The sequence below is a fragment of the Alligator sinensis genome, unplaced genomic scaffold (genome assembly GCF_000455745.1).
Source record: "Alligator sinensis unplaced genomic scaffold, ASM45574v1 scaffold49_1, whole genome shotgun sequence".
NCBI lineage: Eukaryota > Metazoa > Chordata > Crocodylia > Alligatoridae > Alligator > Alligator sinensis.
Genome location: NW_005841970.1, coordinates 3014990 through 3021948, shown reverse-complemented (window position 1 = coordinate 3021948; position 6959 = coordinate 3014990). Strand labels below are relative to the sequence as shown.

The 6959-nt window shown below is 41.1% G+C and overlaps 1 protein-coding gene across 1 annotated transcript in view; it reads left to right on the top strand.

Annotated features, from left to right (window-relative positions):
- The first annotated feature begins 1035 nt into the window (after positions 1-1035).
- The window catches only part of SPOCK3 (SPARC (osteonectin), cwcv and kazal like domains proteoglycan 3), a 345817-nt gene continuing 339893 nt past the window's right edge, over positions 1036-6959 (top strand). Inside the window, exons 1-2 of the mRNA XM_014518612.2 lie at positions 1036-1076; positions 4510-4555. The gene's annotated coding sequence lies outside the window, so the exon portion shown is untranslated. The remainder of the gene's footprint in view (positions 1077-4509; positions 4556-6959) is intronic.

Genomic DNA, 6959 nt, shown 5'->3' with positions numbered 1-6959 from the left:
CACAGGGTCATTGTTGAGATGTGTGGCCTGCTGCCTCTTGGGATTGCCACCCACTGTCACTCTGTAAGCACTGCTAGAATCTCTCCATCTTGCTGCTTGGGACCACTGTCACCACTCCATGAGTGCCACTTGGGATTGCTGCTGGGGTGTGCTGCCTGCTGCCGCTTTGTAAGCATTGCCCAGGGTTGTTGTGGAAGTGTGCTGTCTGCTGTTTCTCACGATCACCATCTGCTGTGGCCTATAAATGCCACTGGTGTCAGTACTGAGGTATGCTCCCTGCCCTCTCAAGATTGCCACTTGCCATGGCTTAGAGTTGTCACTCTGCTGCTCTACAAGCACCAATGGGGTCTCTGCCACCTCTTGCTGCTGTGGAGTGCACCCCCACTGGCATCTCAGCTATTATTTTAATGAGTAGGGCAACTTCAGCTATCACTTCCTAGTGAGGGTTTCACTGGCCTTAGCAACAATGCCCTTAAAGGGTGATCTTGGTTTAGAGTCTCTCCAGGCTCACCCACTTTAATAGAAACTGTAGGTCTACTGTTGGCCTCAGACCAGGTCATAGTTCATGCCAACCTCCTGGTGACTCCTGGACAACTATCTTGTGCAGCTCCTGTGTGTCTCCCAAATGAAAAAATGGGAAAGCTCAGTTATGCAAAGATCTGGACTCTTTAGTTCCATTACCTTTAATTTTTAAGGCACAAGCCATGGAATAAGCACAAACGGGCCCTTGACCCATTGAACCTGCATATTAAATGAGGGCATGCAGTTTTTAGAACATTTAGAGTAGACCAAGGTAGGTGTGTGTGTATCAATGTGCAGGGGTACCCTGACTGTGGCAGGGCACATGCAGTGTCTGCCACTTTAAGGTTTCAAGTTGGCAGTGGACCAGCCAGCAGATGGGTGCAACAGATGGGTGCCTCATCAAGGCTAGCACATGACCCTAGGAGTACCCTGGGATTCGCTGAGGGGACAGCACAGCCTCCATTTTAACCCAGGCCCTCAGAGGCAAGCAGTAGGCTGAGCTGAGCAGGCAAGGAGGCAACATCAGGCTGAGCTACTCCTGGAACATCTTGGAGGTAAGGGCAGGAGCTATGGGGATGGTTTGGAGGCTCCTGGTCCTAGGCATGACCTGAAACAGCACCCTGCCAGGGAAGGGTGGCCTGGTGGACTTCCTATGGTGGGGGAGTCCCCAGGAAATGCTAGGCCTGTTACCTCCCCGGTGAAAGGCGAGGAGGGGTGCCTGAAAACCCCAGCCTCTGCCTATGGGCAGGTTACTGACAAGGGAAGAGACCTGGGCTAGGCAAACCCAGAGAGGGACACCTGAGCCCAGTGTAGTAGGGCCAGGCACAGCGTCAGGCATCTGAGCCCCACTGTGTGAGAGACCCTAGGGTAGCGGGGGTCAGGCACGGTGGAAGCCACTTGAGCCCCAATGGGTGAGAGACCCCAGTGCAGGGGGCCAGGCATGGCGCAAGCCACCTGAGCCCCACAGGGTGCAAGACCCCAAGTGGCCCCAGTGAGGAGGGAGACAGTGAAGTGGCCCAGAGTGGGGATGAGCTAGAGAAGTACTGGATTTGAGAATGAACATCAGCGAGGCATGGGACACGTGTAAGGGAAGGTCGGGGCGTGTACCAAAGCCCTTGGCATTAGGAGGGTGAGCAATGGGCTTCCTCCTGCCTTTAGAAACAGCAATCATATTTTTCATCAAGGTGTGGCAGGTGAGTGAGGCGGAGGTTTAGCCTTGAAGAGGTGGGCGGCCAGCACTGAGACCTGACCCTAAAAGGCCAGCCTGTTACACTGATATTAACTTTTATAAAAGTTTCCTGGTTCTATTCTGGCATGAAGATCTTCCTTGATTCTTTAGGTTAGTCTTAAGTACTCAATTTGTAGTTACTATAAAGAAAAGGTTAAACAAACTTCATTCGTTCACTGAAGTGATTGAATTGGTGTATAATTCTGTGTTTTGCTAGAAACGTTTTTCTGTAGATTGATGCAAGTATTTGATGGTTTCTGCTTCTTAACATCCAAGTAGTGTACTGACATGCTAACATTTGTTGGCTTTTCAAAAGCAGCACTTTAATGATAGTGTTTCAACATCTTAGTGATAAGCTTATTAAATTAATGGATCAAATACTTGGTGAAATTATTGCCACCAAGTTGAGGCATGGAAAAAAATAACAACAAGTTTATCATATGTCAGTTAACATCATGTGAACAAATATGTACAGAATGAATGAAAATACATAAATTGGTAACAAATAAAAATGACATAATTAGGGTAATTTTTATCAGTAGTACCATTCCAAGTATTTTTCTGCTTTGTAGATTGTAAATTATACAGTATTTCAGATTTGCACATTAGAAGCAGATATTTCCAACATCAAAAAGCAATTCAGTTCATATACACGAGGTGCTGACTGCTCAGTCTTTACTGCAGTCCTAAATGACTGCAGTAACTAGAGTTACTGGAGCTACTACACAGTAGCATTGCTGAATGGCTTTTAGGTGACGCTGGCCGTGCAATAGCTCATTACTATTGTGCGGTAGCATTGCATCACGTGTCCTGCCATATGACACTACTGTGCAGTAGTAGTGTCCTGCCATGCAATGAGTCATGGCGCAACCAGTGTCTTGAAGATGCGGCCACTGCATATGAATGGTAGCATAGATAAGATTACTAACATATATTTTTGTTTTTGTCTGCTGAATTTAGAATAACATTTATTTTTTAATTCCATTCATAAAACGGCTTAACATTTTAAAGTATTTTGGAAAATGAAAGGGGTAATTTTCATGTAATGCTATATTTTATATTTCAAAAAATGAAGTGGGTACAAAACGTAAAATAAATTTATGAATAAGTTGCCATTGAAAATGATCCCTTTTTGTCTTGATCTGAGAGAGAGAGAAAATGCCTGTAATACCAAGAACACATTGTAACTATACAAAATATTATGAAATATGTATACCTTAGCTCTTCACAACAGTTTATAAATAAATTAGACTAGTGGCTTTGTAGTGTTTAATTCATTTTTATATGGATTGTAACATTAAATACTAAAGTGCATTGTACTTCTGGAGTGGTCCAGTTTTTATTAGGCCCCCAGTCCTGCAATTAACCCCTACATAGTGAAGCTGTCTTGAATTTACCGGGGCTTTGCACAGGCATTTGGGCTCATCCATGCATATCTGTTTGGAAAGCTAGCTAGTAGATAGGTTGTAAGTATGAATGGCTGAGGGTGACAGCCTGGCTGTACTGAAGTCGATGATAAAAATCTTACTGATTAACATACAATATATTTCTGCATAAATTGAAGAAAATAAATAGTAATTTCACCTGGATTATATGATCCTAGCTTATTACAGATCTGATGTACCTACCAAATGTTATTCATATTTGTCTCTTCAGCTGATAGATTTTTAACATAATTTCTTGGAGAAGGATGTGTTTTGTCTTTAGTATTGTGAGAAGACATTGGTGTATGTTTCAAGATGCTTGTAATTTTTGGTTTAAAAAAAAACCCTGTTTGTTGGCAACCTCCCTGTATTTACTATGATACTTCAACCTAGTTCTGGTAGAAATTCTAATACTGAGTGAAATGTATTTTAAGTCCTTGTTCTGGAAAAGCCAGGATCAGTTGTATGGTACTGCTGACAGTTGTCACACTCTTGTCAATCTTCTTCCTGTATCTTTATTGACAGTGGGTGCATCATAGAATTGAATTGTTTACTTGCATTTGATTTAAACTGTAATTTTCTTACCAAATTTCTTAAATTAAAAATGTTTAAATATTCAAGTTCTGTTTCCACACACAAATTCTAATACTAAACTTAATCAGGAGGCAGTCTTTATGATTAGAAAGCTGATTTGCTGGTCGTTTTGAAATGTAATAATTCAGAATAATTTTGTCGTGTATCTTTCTTTAAATAGTCAATTAAATGATCTATGTTGGAGGCAAAAAAAATTCCAGTTACAATTTCCATTTCATTCTTAAAGTTTTAATTATTTTGTAGTTTACTTTTCACCCATGATGGCTCTAGGACTTTGCTTTTGGCAAGCTTGTTATTAATGTGATACAATCTTGATCTTTTTTATTGAATATTCTTATTTGCTGATAGTCTAGGGGAATGATGTATGGAAATCATTCTAGCGCTATATAAGCAGCAGCAGTATGTACTGTTTGGCCATTCTGTGTTGTTTGCTTTAAAACTAACATACAATATTTGTTTTAAAAATAACAAACAATATTTGATTACCACACTTTGACTGAATGAGTGGAGTGGCATATAGATTGTATTGTAAGCTTGTGGATAGACTTTTCTATTCCATGGAGGTTGTTTGTTCCATTTTGATAACTATAACTTTTTCCCTTCTTTGTTTTTCTTTCTGCTTGCCCTCTGCAGGAAGTAGAGGTTGGTATTATCTTTTGTATTTTCTGTTCCTTTGAGTACTCATCTGTATGAATTGATTTCTTATATCATACTAAATGCGGCTGTTGTTTTCTCCTCCAGGATGATTATTTCCGCACATGGAGCCCGGGTAAACCGTTTGATCAAGGTAAGAGTTTCTGTCTTTTAAATAATTTATAGCTGTAATATATTTTTAATAACTTGTAATATATTATTTTCTTAAATTAATACAGATAAAACTGATACATTTCTGCATTCTTTTTACCCCCTAATGTTGCTTATTTAAAAAGGGCCACAAGTTGATAGATTTATATTCACTACCATCATAATTATTGGAACATGAAATGAAGAACAATAACAATAACTACTGTCTGAAGGTTGCCTGATTGTTTCCCATTTTTTATATATATATATATATATATATATATAGATATATAGAAGAGATTCAAGCCTTTTTTAATTATATTTTTTAAGAGTTTCTATGCTTTGCAGCAGGAACCTGGATAGGTCTTAGATCAAATAGTTGCCATTTGCTGTCCTACTCGTATGTATTCTAATTATGATTTAGTCGAGATAGTGAGTTGTAGAGGAACAAAGCTTGTACTTTTGTCATGCTTAGTAGATATTGTCAGAAGCTTGCTAATATGTGAATTATAATAATTTGAATATTCTCTCTCAAATGAGTAGACTCCTTAGTATCTCCCTGAGTCATGGTGAAATGGAACTATAGCTGTAACTGCTGTGAGTGGGCAGGTTATTATTTTTTATTAACTACTAAAGTGTCAACATTTCTTTTTTTTCCTAGATATTTTATTATATAACATTTAAGTTTAGTTTGCAGGAGTGTTCTGTAGGGAGAATAAAAGTGATAGAGATGGATAAGAGATGTGAGAATACTACAGTACAGTTCTAGAATAACTTGAGTGAATGTGCAAGAGGAAAGGATTTCTGTGGGTGATATTGTTTACTGGACCAACTGCTTGGTTGAGATAGACTCCAACAAGCTTTTGAATACCATGCATTTTCCAAGTGTGAGGGGGGAAAGCGGACACAGTACACATTAAAAAAAAAATAAAAAAAAATCAGGGTTCGGAAAAGGAAGGAGAGAGAAAATTCCCAGGGGTAGCAGACAAGCAAATCATAGGAGAAAGGATAGCTTGATTTAGCGGAAATTCAAAAGCTTTCAAAAGGAAAGTGTCATTATCATCTATAGTGTGAAGAAAGAGATTATCTGGGATTAGATAGATGATAATATTGCTTGAAGGCAATATCAGCGTTTAGTTCTTGGTTTTTAGTGTCCTGCCAGTTTATGAATTTTTATTCCCAGGTTTGCCTCTTGAGGATGGTTTGTAAATTTCCCTTGAGCTCCAGGTTAGTGAGGCTGGAAAGTGAGTGGCTGTTCTACAAAGAAGTGTTCTCCTGTGTGTGCTCATGGGTCTTGTTTCATTTTCTTGTGATCATTCATTGTGGTGAGTTTTAGTCTAATTTCATCCACACATTTTCCATCAGGGCATTTGGTACACTGAGAGATAACACCACATTTTTGGATAGGCCTGTGTAGGATCCATGGATTTTGATGCGTTTCATAGATTTCATAGACCTTTGGGCTTGAAGGGACCCCGGAGGATCATCGAGTCCAGCCCCTGCCCCAGGGGCAGGAAGTCAGCAGGGATCATAGGATCCCAGCAAGATAAACATCCAAATGTGTCTTGAAGGCATTCAAAGTGGGTGCTTAAACTGCCTCCGGCGGCAGTCTATTCCAAAACTTGGGGGCTCGTAAAGTGAAGAACTTCTTTCTTATGTCCAGCCTGAATCAGTTGCAGCAGAGTTTGTGACCGTTCGATCTTGTCATCCCTTGGGGCGCTCTGGTGAACAGACGTTCCCCCAGATCCTGATAAGCACCCCTGATAAACTTATAGGTGGCCACCAGATCACCCCTGAGCCTGCCCTTTTCCAGGCTGAAGAGCCCCATGGCTCTCACCCTCTCATCATAAGGTCTGTTTTCCTGACCTCTGATTATGCATGTGGCTCTCCTCTGCACCCTCTCAAGCTTCTCCACATCCTTTTTGAATTGTGGAGCCCAAAATTGGACGCAATACTCCAGCTGTGGCCTCACCAAGGCTGAGTACAACAGGAGAATGACATCCTGGGATTTACTTGAGAAGCATCCATGGATGCAAGCCAGCATTTTGCTCGCTTTACTAGCCGGAGCATCACACTGAAGGCTCATGTTCATCTTGTGGTCATTCATGACCCCCAAGTCCCTTTCATCTGTAGTGCTAACCAGAGTAGCACTGCTGAGCCTATACGCATGCTGCAGGTTTTACTTCCCAAGGTGGAGAACCTTGCATTTTTCAGTGTTGAACACCATCAGGTTCTCGTCTGCCCATTTCCTGAGTCTGTCAAGATCCACCTGGATCACCCTCCTGTCCTCAGGTGTGGATGCTTTACCCCCGAGTTTGGTATCGTCAGCAAACTTGGCCAGTCCGCTTCTGACACCAATGTCCACATCACTGATGAAGATGTTAAATAGTATAGGCCCTAGGACAGAG